Below are 14,220 nucleotides of genomic sequence, written 5' to 3'. Positions count from 1 at the left end.
ATTTCCTGCTGGGTGTTCCTTCCTCACATTTACCACTTCTGAGCCCTGCCTCCACCCCCCACATAGACAAAACCCCAAAGGCTAAGAAAGTCTTCAAGAAGACCGACTGTTTTATCTCTAAAATCTATGATTACCTCTGCCTAATGGAAACATTGCACACCCCATGCTGGGGTGGATGATGGGATCCGAGGCCAGTGATCTAGTGGAGATGAATGGCCAGCCCTTCCCGAAACTACTTGAGATAAATAACGGGGTTTTTGGTTGATTGGTTGGCTTGGTTTATTTGAGACAGAGTCTTTCTAAGTACCATCGGGTGGCCTGGAACTCACTGTATAGACCAAACTAAGACCAACTCAAGGAGATCCACCTGCCCCTGCTTCCAAAGTGCTGGGACTAAAGGCATATTCCTCCATACCCAGTTTCTTTTCTGTTATTAAAAAAAATAAAAATTTGCCGGGCGTTGGTGGCACACGCGTTTAATCCCAGCACTCCGAAGGCAGAGGCAGGTGGATCTCTGTGAGGTTGAGGCCAGCCTGATCTACAGAGCAAGTTCCAGGACAGTCTCCAAAAAAATAGAGAAACCCTGTCTCAAAAAAACAAAAACAAAAAAAAACCCAAAGATTTAATTAACTCTCCACAGATAATGAGGAAATGGAATTTCTAGGAAAATGGTATTTAAGAAGGTCAGAGCAAATGGAATGCTTAGCACCAAATTTGGGTTCGAATACAACTCTTGGAGTAATTTTGAAAAAGACAATTCTAGCCTCAAAATGGTCCCAAAGGTGTTCGCATGTAATTCCTAAACTGATAAAATGCTACTATGAATTCAGGCTGGATTAGAGTCTGGGGTCCAACTGATAGTTACTGGACAAACCATGTAGCCTTTCTGAGCTTTCGTTTGTCTGTTCAGTATGAAAGATGGTTAATAACTATTTACTGGGGTTGCTGCAGCTATTAAATGAGTTGATGAACACAATTTCTCAAGTCTTGCTTGATGTTCAATAGGAAAAACAGTCTCTCCTTGGGACTTTCTCAGCACAGAGCCTTGAGAGCCTCCATGATTGCTTGGGGGCAAACTCAGAAAGTTGAAAGTCTAGCTCTTCACTGTCTGTGGCCTTGAGAAAGTTACTGAATTTCCCTGTTTCTCATCCATAACATAAAATTACCTGTTACATATATATGATAACATCCATCTCATCAGATTATGATAAAGATTAAGTTGGGTAGATTCAAGTGCTTAGAAACAGTGACTTACTGGGTTAGCTACAATCTTTATCATCATTAGCACTCCTTTGAAAGCATTTATGGCAGGATAAACATAGGCCTTGGAATATTCTGGTTCTAGCTACAGCCTTATACTCTGTAACAGTATGGTCCAATAAAAGTATAGTGAAAACCCCATAGGTAATTTTAAAATTTTCTAGCAAGCACATGGAAAGAGATAAGTACATTTTTTACAGTTTATTTTTACTTTGCATGTATGTTAGCCTGCATGTATGTTTGTATATCATATGAATCCCAGTATCATCTGAAGCCAAAAGGGGGTATTAGATCCAATGGAGCCGGAGTGTCAGACTGTGAGTCACCATGTAGGTACAGGTAGCGTTTCTCTGTGTCTAAGCAGTCACTTCCCAAATAACCACAAGAGAGTCTTATTATTAATCATAAATTCTGGGTAGTTAGCTCAGACTTGTTACTAGATAACTCTTACATTTTAACTTAACCCATATTCTTATCTACTCTCTGTCTCATGGTTCATGGCTTGTTACCTCATTTTCTACAAATCCTGCTTCCTCTGTGTCTGCTGGTATCTCCTATGACTCCTCCCCTCTTCTCCCAGCATTCTCAGTTTGGCCCTCCCACCTAACCTTATCCTGTTCAGTTATTAGCCAATCAGCTTCTTTACTAAACCAATCACAGCAACATATAGTCACATAATATAAAGGAATATTCCATATGTGGGTGCTGGCGGCGGAACCCAGATATTCTGCAAGAGAGTTCAATGCTCTTATCCACTGAGTAGTCTTTTAAGATTTCAAGTACAGTTAATTTTAATAAATTAGCTGGCTTAAGTTATATCTAAAATACTTTTATTTCAGTCTGTTATAAATTATAACCATGTATTGACCTGTTGTCTTTAATTATTTTCATACAAAGCAAAATGTTACATCTGCAGCATGTCTTACACCAGAGTAGCCACATTCAGATACCCAGTAGCTACCCTTGGGGGTTAGCTATCATACTGGATGATACAGGAATCCCAGATCCTAAAGCAGTCTGAGCACGTTTCTACTCTTTCTGGCACATGGACTGTCAAATGCAAAGCCACTCTCAGGTGACCTGAGTTACCTGTGTGACCTGAGTCACCCAAGACTGCTCTGTGTAGAGACTCTTTCCTAGAGTCAGATGAAACAGATTTTAGGCAACAATGTTTTGTGAGCTCAGAAAACTCCTGGTCTCTTCTCCACTAACCACATTTGAACTCAACAGAAGACTCAATGCTTCTGCTACCTACTGCCTCTTGGTATTCTTTATTCTAAAAATAAAGTCTGGGGGCTGCAGAGATGGCTCAGGGGTTAAGAACATATACTACTCTTGAAAAGGACTGGAGTTTAGTTCCCAGCACCCATAATGGGAGACTCACAAACACTTGCAACCCAAACCCCATGGTATCAGATGCCCTTTTCTAGACTCTACTGATACCTAAACTCATACATATGCACACACACATAATGAAAAGTAAAATAAATCTTTTAAGAAACAAAAATAAGGCTAATATTAAGACATAAATAACCTTGAATTCCCTGTGAAACTCACCTTAATTTGAAACCACATTATTTCTTAAGCACCTGTCTTTGCTTCAAATAGCAATCTCTGGTAATAGTTTACTTCATGTGTGTCCTTCACCATGCTTCATAATGTTACAACTTGCTACAACCAAGGCAACAATTCCTGTGCTTAAAGGTTCCTTACATATAGCAAAAACAAAACAAAACAAACCAGAGCTTGGAGCCAAAATGACTAGAATCAAGTCTCTGGGTTCTATGTTTACTAGTTATGAGATTTGGGGTGAAACACGGACACCCCGAATCTTCAGTCTCTCTCTTTACGATATAGGGACAACCAGAGTGTTCCCATAAGGTATGATGAGGATTAAGAAAGATGACACACGGACAGTAATCCATAACTGCAAAACACTAGACGATTATAAAGTGGATTAAGAGATTTATAAAGCACTTTGCACATACCATTCTTTTGTCGCACAGTTTTCAATGACTCCACATCGCCTGCCAAATAAAGTCAGATTCCTTGGTGTAGCATACAACACTATCCTGGGCAAGCTCTGCCTGTGACTGTGTTACCCCTGCAGCTTTATCCAACTCTACCCATAGCCAGATGTTCTGGGGAAGGGGAATTGACATGGCTGCTGCTCCAAATGGAACTGCATGGTGTGATTGGCTCCCCTGCTTGCTTCATTATTTTTGTTGTCAAATCCCACCCGTTCATCACCATCTTCAATTTCTCCCCGCACCTTCCTATCCTGATACCCTTAAGCTCTATCTATGCTGCCTCTGGATTTTGTTCACATATGCTTTACAATTAATATATAATTTTATAATTAAAAATGCCAGTTGGCATTCTAGTAACACTTGATATATAGAAATGTATAAATAATTTGCTGAACATAGCTGTTTGAGGAAGTTAAAAATCTCCAAGTGATTTTTGTAAAGGTCCAGTGGACAGAGTGTCCCACATTTTTAAACTAGCCACTCTAAAAATCTAGGCAAGAATGAAAAAAAAACCAAAACGCTCAGAGCTCATTATTTTTTGTAACACTGAATAAATCACCAAGAAAGAACATGGCTTATTTGGAAACTAGTGAAAAATAATAAGGAACAAGAATCATTGATGCCTTTAGTATATTCATCAGCAAAGGCCCCTCTCCCTTCAATAATGGATATACCAATATTCTGATATTTTGGGCAAGTCAACAAATCTGCCAATATCTTCTGTTTTTAAGGTTAGCATCTAGTGGTGTGTTTTAAGCAGAAACAGTTGGGTAAAATATGGCCAGTTAAGAGTAGTGGTCAGCATGGGTTGTGAGAGCTTAGAGGAAGAGAATTTAAATCAACCTAGAATGCTTATGAACAACCTAGAATGCTGAGGAAACAGGGAAGACATGGCTTCAAGCCAAATCTTAAAAGATAAACCGTACACTAGCTAGGTGGATAGAACTGGGAAAGCCAGTGCAAGCTGGAGTCAAGACAACTACAACATCTCATAGCAGTGTAGCTGAAGGCGTCAAGTTGGAAGAAAGAAGCTGTACAAAGCACTTGGCTGTCTGCTCTCCAAGTTTTATGTTTACCCAGCAATGGGTATAATTTGGTGATAAGCCTTTCACAAAGCTGTTTCTCGACATATCTTAATGCATTAACATTGGATTTGTCATTAGATTCTTGTGCATATGACTAGTTTGGGTTGAATTAACTCAGAACATTCTGATAAAAGTCATGTTTCTGGACCAGAAAATCTGAAGGGATGTGAGTTTTAAACATCAACCATGTACTCTGGAGGTCAAGAGTCTTTCCCTCTTAAATGTCTCTAATTCACTTGTCTCCCTCCATAGTGCTAGTCACCATCATCCCTTGCATAGACAACTGCAATTGAAGAGGACATTTTAGTTTGTACCAGTTGCTAGAACAAAATATTTGAAATGGGTAATAGAATTTTATTTATTGCAATTTGGAGGGTAAAGTCCAATATGAAAGTTCCAGCAGGTTCACTGTCTGGAGCAAGCTGTTCTATGCTTTAAGATGGCATCTTGTAGCACAAAAGTCCTCTGCAGGGGACAACAATGTGTCCTCCCTTGGGAGGCAGGGACAGAAAATCTAGGTCCCCTCAACTCTTTAATAAGGTTGCCAATACCATTCATGAGTGCTCTACACATATTTATCTCTTCAAGACCCCACCTCTTAGTTCCACTGCACATAGTTAAGATTTATTATATAAACAGGTACTATTGCTCTTATTGTGTGGGTGAAGAAACAAAATGGACGCACAGAGTTTAAGGAGTTTCTTCAAGACTGGTTGACAGTAAGAGATGATTCTAGACCATAACCCCCAGAGCAGTATAGCTCCAGGAAGCAAATTTTAAACCACCACCAATGATTAAGTTCCTTTAACTTGGGAGGTACATATTTTGCTGTTATTGTTGTTTTTGATTGAATGACCACAGATTTTTCATTAACAGTCAAATACCCAAGTCAGAGTCATTCTGGAGAGGAGATTTCTCAGTTGGGTAATGGCCGAGGGGAGTTGGGGGGCAAGAACCAAGAGGAACAGAGCTTCCAACCAGCTGGCACATCAGGGACTTCGCTTTGCTTTGTCTGTATGTCTCCAAGGAAGACTAACTTCCATGATGACCATCTGCTGATATCGTGGCTTGTGGCTTGTTTTTAAAAATAATCACAGGATGTAGAGTCACAGAGCTTAGGTCCTCTCTCTGTCTCCCTTTTCTTTCCCCCTACCTTTTTTCTCTTTCATTTTAAGGCTTGGAGTTAATTGTGGGACCTTCCTAAGCCTCAGTTTTCTCATGGGCATCATGGAAACTGCACATCATCATCATTACTCTATCCCATGGGGTTTAGTTTTCAAGGAAAAAATGAGGCAGACAAGTGAAAGTGCCTGGTAAACTGTCAAGTTATATACACAAACGCTAGTTATGATTGGAGATTTGTAATTCGGAGTCTTGAGGAGTTGCTAAAGACAGCGGCATCAAAATGACCTACTTTCTGCTGTTATTTCCCTTGAGGGCTGTGAAACTATCCAGTGAATCCACCCAGAGTGAAGTCCCTGTCATAAGCAATTGCAATATTCCATATTTATCAAGACACATGAACAAAGTCCAGCCTAAAGGAAGCCCACCTAAGGCTCATAAATTGTGCTTTTGGAAGAAGATCATGTAAGTGTTGTCTAGTGGCTACAGTTTGTTCTAAGAATGCTCTACTTAAGGTTCAAAACACGTTTTCCTGAGATGTTGCATTCCAACATGAGCGTGCTTCATTAGCTATTACTCAAAGTTTAATAGACAGCTTTGAGTACCATGGCTTGACAGAAAGAAGGGTGATATTAATTACAAGAGATAAAATCATAATGAAGATCACCAAATAAATAGGCCAATGGCATCAACCTGTTGAAATAACGAGTCTTGTTTCCATGTGGAAGAAACCATATTACAATATTAACATATATTTATTTCACTATGGAAAAGAACGTAAGAATGAAATAAGCATGCTAGTATTGAGGCACTTGGCACTTTTCAAGGCACCTAGACTAAGAACACTCACAGAGCTAGAAGCTGGTGTGTAAAATTAGGGTCATTAGCTGAGTGTAAAGAATCTAGCAAATGTATTCATCTCACATCTTTGGAAAAACAGAAGTGAAGCTGGTAAGACCTCTAAGTTCATTAACTTATTGTTCAAAGAATGGCAAATGGGTTGCTGATTATTCAACACCATGACAGTTTGGTTCCTAAGACGGCTTACTCAATATTATAATCAGCATGGTTCCCAGAAGCAGGCCTGGAACATAGTAGATGTTCAGTATATTTCTGATGAAAGGATGAATTAATGGACAGTTTCCTGTACAGTTGCCAGTACCTGATAGGTCACTGCACTGGTATGTCAGTAGGATTTGGTGAAAACCAACAGCCTAACCTAGACAAGTACCAAGAAGGCATAATCTAGCAGAAAGGACATTTGGGAGTCATTCTTATCTCTGTTTCTTTCCTTGGAGCCACGCCATATCTCTATACGATTTATCTATGAAACATGTCTATCTACTCTCAGGAAAGTGAAGACCAAAGAGAAGGAGGTGAGAAAACAGAAAAAAACTCTCAAGATGTTTCTGACATGTGTTGTTAGCTTAATCCTCACAGTTGTTGAAGCCCCCAAGCCAAAGTGAGCTGCAGAACTAAGTAGAGAGTTTTCAATAGAGGAGTCTAAAATGGCTGAGAGGCACTTGAGAAAGTGCTCAACATCCTTAGCCATCCGGGAAATGCAAATCAAAACAACTCTGAGATACCATCTCACTCCTGTCAGAATGGCTAAAATCAAAACCACCAATGACAATTTATGCTGGAGAGGATGTGGTGAAAGGGGGACACTCCTCCATTGCTGGTGGGAGTGCCAACTGTTTCAGCCACTTTGGAAATCAGTATGGAGATTCCTCAGAAAAATGGGAATAAACCTACCACAAGACCCAGCAACTCCACTCTTAGGCATATATCCAAAAGATGCCCATTCATACAACAAAGATGTCTCTTCCACTATGTTCATAGCAGCTTTATTTGTAATAGCCAGAACTTGGAAGCAACCTAGATGTCCCTCAACCGAAGAGTGGATAGAGAAAATGTGGTACATTTACACAATGGAGTACTATTCAGCAGAAAAAAACAATGGAATCATGAAATTCGCAGGCAAATGGATGACACTAGAAGAAACCATCCTGAGTGAGGTAACCCAGTCACAAAAAGAGAAACATGGCATGTACTCTCTCATATATGGATTTTAGACATAGATCTGGGGAATGCCAGCCTACAATCCTATGGCCAGAGGGTCTGGGAAACAGAAACTTCATTTAGTGGCTGATCTAAGAAGAGGCAGACTCCCTAGGTTAAGTACTGAGCTGAACTCAAGAAAGCCAGTAACAGAGAGGGAGGACTGATGATCAAAGGGATTAAGATTGGGCTTGTTTAACCCCCAGAAACAGCTGACCAGACAAAGGTTAACTCTTGAATCCCAGGCATCAGCCTGGGAATCCAGCATGGGACTGATCAAGACCCCCTGAATCTGGGTGTCAGTGAGGAGGCCTAGGGAATCTATTGAGCCTTGGGCAGCAGATCAGTACCCATCCCAAGTATACACACGGACTTTGGACTCCCATAGAACAATGTGAGGTGCACTCTCACCCTGAACTCTTGGGGAAGGGTCTAGGCCCTGTCCTATATGAAATGACAGACTATGGACACCCCCATGGAGGGCCTCACCCTCCCTGGGGGAATGAGGGGATAACGGGGGGGGTTGGGGGAGGGCACGGGAGGAGGGGAGGGAAAGGGAGAGGGACCTGGAACTGACTTGTGAAGCAACCTCGTTTCTTATCTAAATTTAAACTGGAAAATAAAATTTAAAAAAAGTAAAGAAATGAAGAAATGCAATGTGGGGAGTAGTTTTTTGTTTCCATTCTGGTCACTAACGTGTCTGTCCCCCCACCCAGGTGATCATTATTTACCTCTTATTTCATAGATTCATTTTTGTCCCTTTAGCACATTGTATAAATTGGATCATATTTTATTTCAGGTGGGTTTTGGTAACAGCATTTATTTGTTTGTTTTCTACCGTATATGTGCTTAGAACATTTACGCTACATGTTGCATGTGGTAACTGCTCTGACCAATTTGACCCACTATGCAAGCAGTTGTCACCTTCTCAAGAGAAGACATTTCAATTACATGACACTCATAAGGGAAAGGATATTTATACTTCTTTTCTAGCAGACATAGTCCTGATATATATATGAAGCTGTACTAGAATAGCATTTAGGTAGTATTCCAATAGCATTTAACTTGAAGGAAACTTTATATTTGGGGTATGCTGTGATGTTTTCGCTTCCTAATCATGTGTATTTGTGGGAGTAGGGCATTTGCCTTTCTGAATTCCAACTTCCTCATTTGTATTGAGGAAGTAACTTTCAATTTAGACAGTACCAAGGTTGTTAGGGAACCTCTGTCTCCCTCCTCCATGAAGTCAGGGGGTAATAAGATCACACTGAGATTCCCTACTCTGCCAAGCCAGTTTTTAGGGAGCCTAAGGTCTGCTTTCAACCAGATTACTGACTTCCTTAGTGTTCATATCTACTGTCGTGTTTTCTGACTGGGAGTAGCTGACTGCATGTAACTTCTCAGAGATTTCTAATTGCCCTTTCACACCATGCTCCTTCTTTGTGTCTGTCTTTCTAACACACACACACACACACACACACACACACCACACACACACACGAGTGTGTTCTGCTACTGAATAAGAATGAAAAGACTGGAAAATTGACTATGTTCCTAAATAATAGATGAATGGAAAATTTATAAAACTGGGGGAGGGCAGAGGAGAGAGCATTGACTGAGTAAAAGAAAGGTTCCGCAGCATTATACGTTGTGATTTTATTTAAGTTATATACATTTGTATGTAAATACATGGACATAAATGAAAAAGTTTGCATTACGATGTTAGCAATGGAGTCTACCACTGAGATTTATGTCAAGGTTTTCTCCTTTGCCATTTCCTAATTTTCTACAATGCACCTACATCCCATTTGTAATAAAAAGGATATGTTTGCATGACATATATTATAATTAAAGGCATGTTGCCTGTGTTGTATACACTCTCCTAAGAGCAGAATAGTTCTCTTGTCCTCACTTTACATGTGAAGAAGTTTAGTTTCGCTGACTTAGGGTAAGTGGCCTGAGGCCAGTCCTGGAGAAGATGAATGTAAGGGTCATACCAGGCTTCTGAGGAAGTGTTGCACAGCCCCCCTCTGCTGAGAGCTCTACTAGATGAAAAGAAAAGGGAAGAGGAGACTCGGGACTGGCAACACTCAGGAAAGCAATTATGCAATTTTAAGTAGAAAAGACATGATGAGATGTGACTTTAAATGCAGCACTTTCAGGAACACGGTTGCTTCTCAGCTCTAAGCTGAGTCCTCTTTAGAACAGAGCAAAATGCAATCCTGCCAGGAATCTGGAGGGCACTATTGTGTCTGATGCTTCAACTGCCAAATTTGTCCTTGGCGTAAGCCTTAATAGAAATCAATCATACCCTCTTGACTGTCTGTCATAGAGAGGTGTTGCAAGGATTAATGGACCCTGTGGAGATCCTCTGAGAAAAGAACTATTTGAATACAATATATCATTACAGGATTAAAATTAATTATAATTTTTGCTCATTCACCAAATATGATACATCCTGCCTTTCTGTTGAAGGAAGAGCTTTCTCAGCCACTATTAGAGGAATGGAAGGAAAAAGGTTGACTTTTCCTATGGTTTCTCTTTGAATGCTAGGCTCAATGATACCACCATTCATGGTTGAAGTACTCATTCTTATTCCCTTGACACTTGCTTCTGTGGTGACAGCGTTGTTCTCTTCAGGACCATCTTATACATGACAGAAGCAGAGATATGGCCTTCTGGAAATAGAATATGTGTACTAGCATACAGCCCTGTGCATAGAAGAGCCCATACTGACTGCCTCAGAGCTCATAGTTTATCTCAGAACTTGTGTCTTGCAAATAAAGTTGGCTACTTAGACAGATTCTCCAATACTTTTCTCATTTGGTAGGTGTGTTTGGTTTGTTTGCCTGCTTGCTCTTTGCAGTGCTGAAGATCAAACATGGAGCCAAGTCATTAGGCAGGCACACGCTATCACTGAGCTACATCCATAGCCCAATTTTCTTAACCACTCTCTTCCTCTGATCCTTGGCATCCCAGAAGCTATCCACCCTCCTTCTTCCCATCACCACCTGTGACTACTGCTTCCTATGATCTCCAGCAGAGGCTGGGTACAGGCGCAAGAAGTATATAAGTTGGGTGAGTGTGCTGTGCAAAGTCTTAAGATGGGAAATAGTTAAGACCTGTCTGTGCTCTGAGATGGCAAGGGTGCAATATGGCAAACAGAGCCCGTGTCTCCATGGGACAAATTTCTTATTTATCATGTTCCAGTAGGCTCTTTACTACCATGATAAAGGCCATGACCAAAAGTTACTTGGGGAGAAAAGGGTTTATTTGGCAACAATTGATCACAGTCCATCACTGAAGGATTCCAAGATGGGAACTCAAGTATGGCAGGAACCTGGATGCAAGAGTTCAAGCAGAACATGGTGGAATGCTGCTGACTACCTTGTTCTCCACGACTGTCTCAGCTTTCTTTTTATATACTGCAAGACTACCTATAACACCCGCCCAGCATCAATCATGAATCGAGAAAATGCCCCCCAGACTTGCCTACAGGCAATCTGATGGGCACATCTCAGTTAAGGTTCCCTCTTCCCAAATGACTAGTTTTTGTTATCAGCACAACCTCTGACTTAGATACCCAGCCAGTCTCGGTGAAGGATTAGCAGTACCTTTAGGACTCTACTGAAAACCAAACAATTCTGTGCTTATACTGTGAAGTAAGATACTGGAAACCCCCTTGCCCAACACTTGTAGTAAAGAAAAACACTTGCCTTGCTTTTCCCAGACCAGGCAAAGCACAGCACCCTGGCTGCTGTATGAGGGGTTGCCAGTAGCTGGTGAGCTGCACGCACATCCTCAGTCATAGGAACAGCCCCTCAAGTCCCCTGGAGGGTCTGTGTCTCCATGCATGGTATCCTATGCCTGAAAGAACACGATGTTAAGTGAAACTCACCAAGCCATTCACTAACTGAGGCAAAGGTACTACAGTGATGTAAAACACTAGTTAGCAACAAGGAAAGCAGGATGAGAGCGTGTAGGGGCTCTATTATCTTTGCAGCTTCTCTGTCTGTGTGAAAGTTTTGTAAAATAAGAACATCATGGGGAACAATGACAGGGAATGCAGAAGGAAGGGAAAAACTCCATGTTCCAGCTCTTCCACCAGTTCTCTTTCCTGGGGTTTGGCACTTTCATTTTGTCCCAGGCTCTGCAAAAATGTGCTGCAGATCTTTGCTGAAAAGGTTCTCACTGAACGTGCAGTTCTGCTGTCTTGCTTCCTCCTCACACCCTCATCCTCCCTGGTGCTGGGCCTTTGGGTTTCTCTGCTTGTCAGTACTAACTGCTCCGACATACCGCTCACCGCACCTACTGAACGCTGACTTCTTTGCTAAACACTATATACACCCTGTCGCCTTTTCTCTTTATAACTTGAACATGCATATTCTCCTTTTACAGTTGTAGTGTATGGGAGCCTAAGATCACACAGTAAGTATTCAAAGAGAAAGCCAGGCTGCCTGGTTCTCCCTGCGGGGCTGGTGCTTTCCCACCACAGTGTACGCAAGCTCTCTGTCTCACCAGTGCCCAAGGCTCTGTGAGCGGCTTGCCCAGGCATTTCATCCCCATCTGGACTGGTATCACCTGGGTATCTGCTGGGTCCCAAACACTTGACTGTGGTTCCAGGGCTAAGAAGCCACAAGGTGGAGGCCAGGGTTAAGCTACACTGGCCCTTTTCCTAGTTACAACCCTGAGTAGCAAGTGTTAGAACATCCCTCTCTCCCACTTGTGTCTGTGCCCTCTGCCTTATTTGTGATAAGTGGGGCATGAAATCTTGACCGTGGGATAAGGATTTGGAAAATATATGTATGGAGACAATGTGTGAAATTATGAAAGAATTAATAAAATATCTTAATAAATAAGCAGTTATTACGGGGGGAAAGAATTTGGAAAGTGACCAATCCAACAGAGTTTGAAGATGAAATAGTCTGCTTTAAAAAAAAAACATTGTGGTTAGCCTAAAGGAGAAAGCTACAGGAGCAAGATGCTCTAGGGTCTGTCAGGCAGGCAGGCACATCTCAGTTTGCTTGCTCTGATGGTAGCAAGGCTGTGCTGTATATGCTCCACTCGCAGCAGTGGGGCTCTGGGGGACACCCCTGAAAAGGGTCTCCCCTTTCAGTGCCTCTGCTGCATACTTCTGTGTCTCCTGTGTGAATCTGGAGTGGAAATCGGATCCCCTTTTCTTCTGCGGACAAATGTGCCTTGCCTTGCGCTGTTTTATCTTACAGTCGTTTTGCATATCTGCTGATTCCAACAGCTCTGAGCAAACCCCTCCTCTTCTGGCTGGCCTGCTGAATGTCTGGTCCCAGTTACAGAGGCTGCAGGTGGTGGTGTGGAAGACACCAAGGCAGTGAAGCCCAAGCAGCTGGGGAGGGAGGCAGGAAGTGGGGGTGCAAGGGTTCGGTCCCTTCAGGCAAAGCTTTGTTGAAGAAGTGTTCCCCTTAGAAAACTGGGGGGAAGGGGTGCTGCCTGCGGGACACACTAGAGAGAGAGAGGAGAATCTTGGAGTTGAGGCAGCCTTGCAGAGATGAAGAAGAGAGGCGAGGTATGTGAAAGTCTGGCTCGAAGTGAGTTTTATTGAAAGACACCTAAATGCTTGTCTGCACATTGAGGGGTGTGGAAAAGAAGATGGAGGGAGTCACCTCCGGTGGTTCTGTGGGTTTTCAAGTATGACATACAGGATGTTGAGCTTTAACCCCTCTTTTCCCTGAAGTGTGCGCACCCTGCAAGGATAAACAAGTGTCCCGTTCTGTGAAGTGTGCATTTATGGGACAGGCCACCCCGTCTCCCTGCAGTCACACTTCAGTTCTGTCCTTCTGCGCCAGATATTTGATGCAACACACGTAAAGTTCTTCATGTGGTAATGAAAGGCTCTGTGATCTCAGAAGGCTTCTTCATAAACATCTTTCAAGTCACTGTGTAAGCATTCTAAAGCAGGCAGGAACGTTGTATCTTATCAGTGCCTGTTGTATGCTTGTGTTCTGGAATGTGTGATTAGCTGCTGGTCCTCTCACTTGTATGTGGAGAGTCTGCCTGCTTTATGTACCTTAAGCTACATTAATTCACCTAAAATTACAACATAAATTCGGTGTTTATTAACCTAAGTCTTAAGTCAATAGCCTGAAATATTTATTGGGACCCACAAAGTTTTGGATACGGAATGCCGTGTCCTGGGAAGTGAAAAAGCAGAGCGTTCCAATCATAGCCAGATGTATGATCTTGAACGCACTGTTGGTTTCTTGTCCCCCCTCACGTGGGGTTGTTTGTTTGTTTGGTTTTTTATTTTGGTATGGAACACTGAAAAGTTTCCAGACAGCAACAAAGGAGACCCCCTAGCATCGATGCAAAGGAAAAGCACAAGTCTGGCTCCACCTGAAAGTCCGGTTCAGAGTTTCTCTGTGACCCTGGCACTACCCAAGGGAAGTCTTGGCTTTGTTTATTATAACAAGAGCCACAAGACTCCCAGGCCAATAAACGTGTTCACGTAAAACTCCAGACAGTTTCTCTAGACTGGAGTCTTATCATCGGGGAGACCTCATTTTACCTCTAGTTTAGGGAGAGAATCCACGAAAAGAAAGGAGTAGCCTATGCCTCGGTGGTGGATCAGTGTCGCTGAGTCCAAAGGAACCTAACTGGAGTATTTCCCCCAGAATGAATGAGTGCTC

The 14,220-nt window shown here is 42.1% G+C and overlaps 1 protein-coding gene across 3 annotated transcripts in view; it reads left to right on the top strand.

Annotated features, from left to right (window-relative positions):
• The window catches only part of Pde4b (phosphodiesterase 4B), a 538,982-nt gene that overhangs the window by 487,527 nt on the left and 37,235 nt on the right, over positions 1 to 14,220 (top strand). The window lies entirely within an intron of this gene.

This window comes from Mesocricetus auratus, unplaced genomic scaffold (assembly GCF_017639785.1).
Source record: "Mesocricetus auratus isolate SY011 unplaced genomic scaffold, BCM_Maur_2.0 Super-Scaffold_100014, whole genome shotgun sequence".
NCBI lineage: Eukaryota > Metazoa > Chordata > Mammalia > Rodentia > Cricetidae > Mesocricetus > Mesocricetus auratus.
This window is presented reverse-complemented; position numbering and strand designations above follow the sequence as displayed.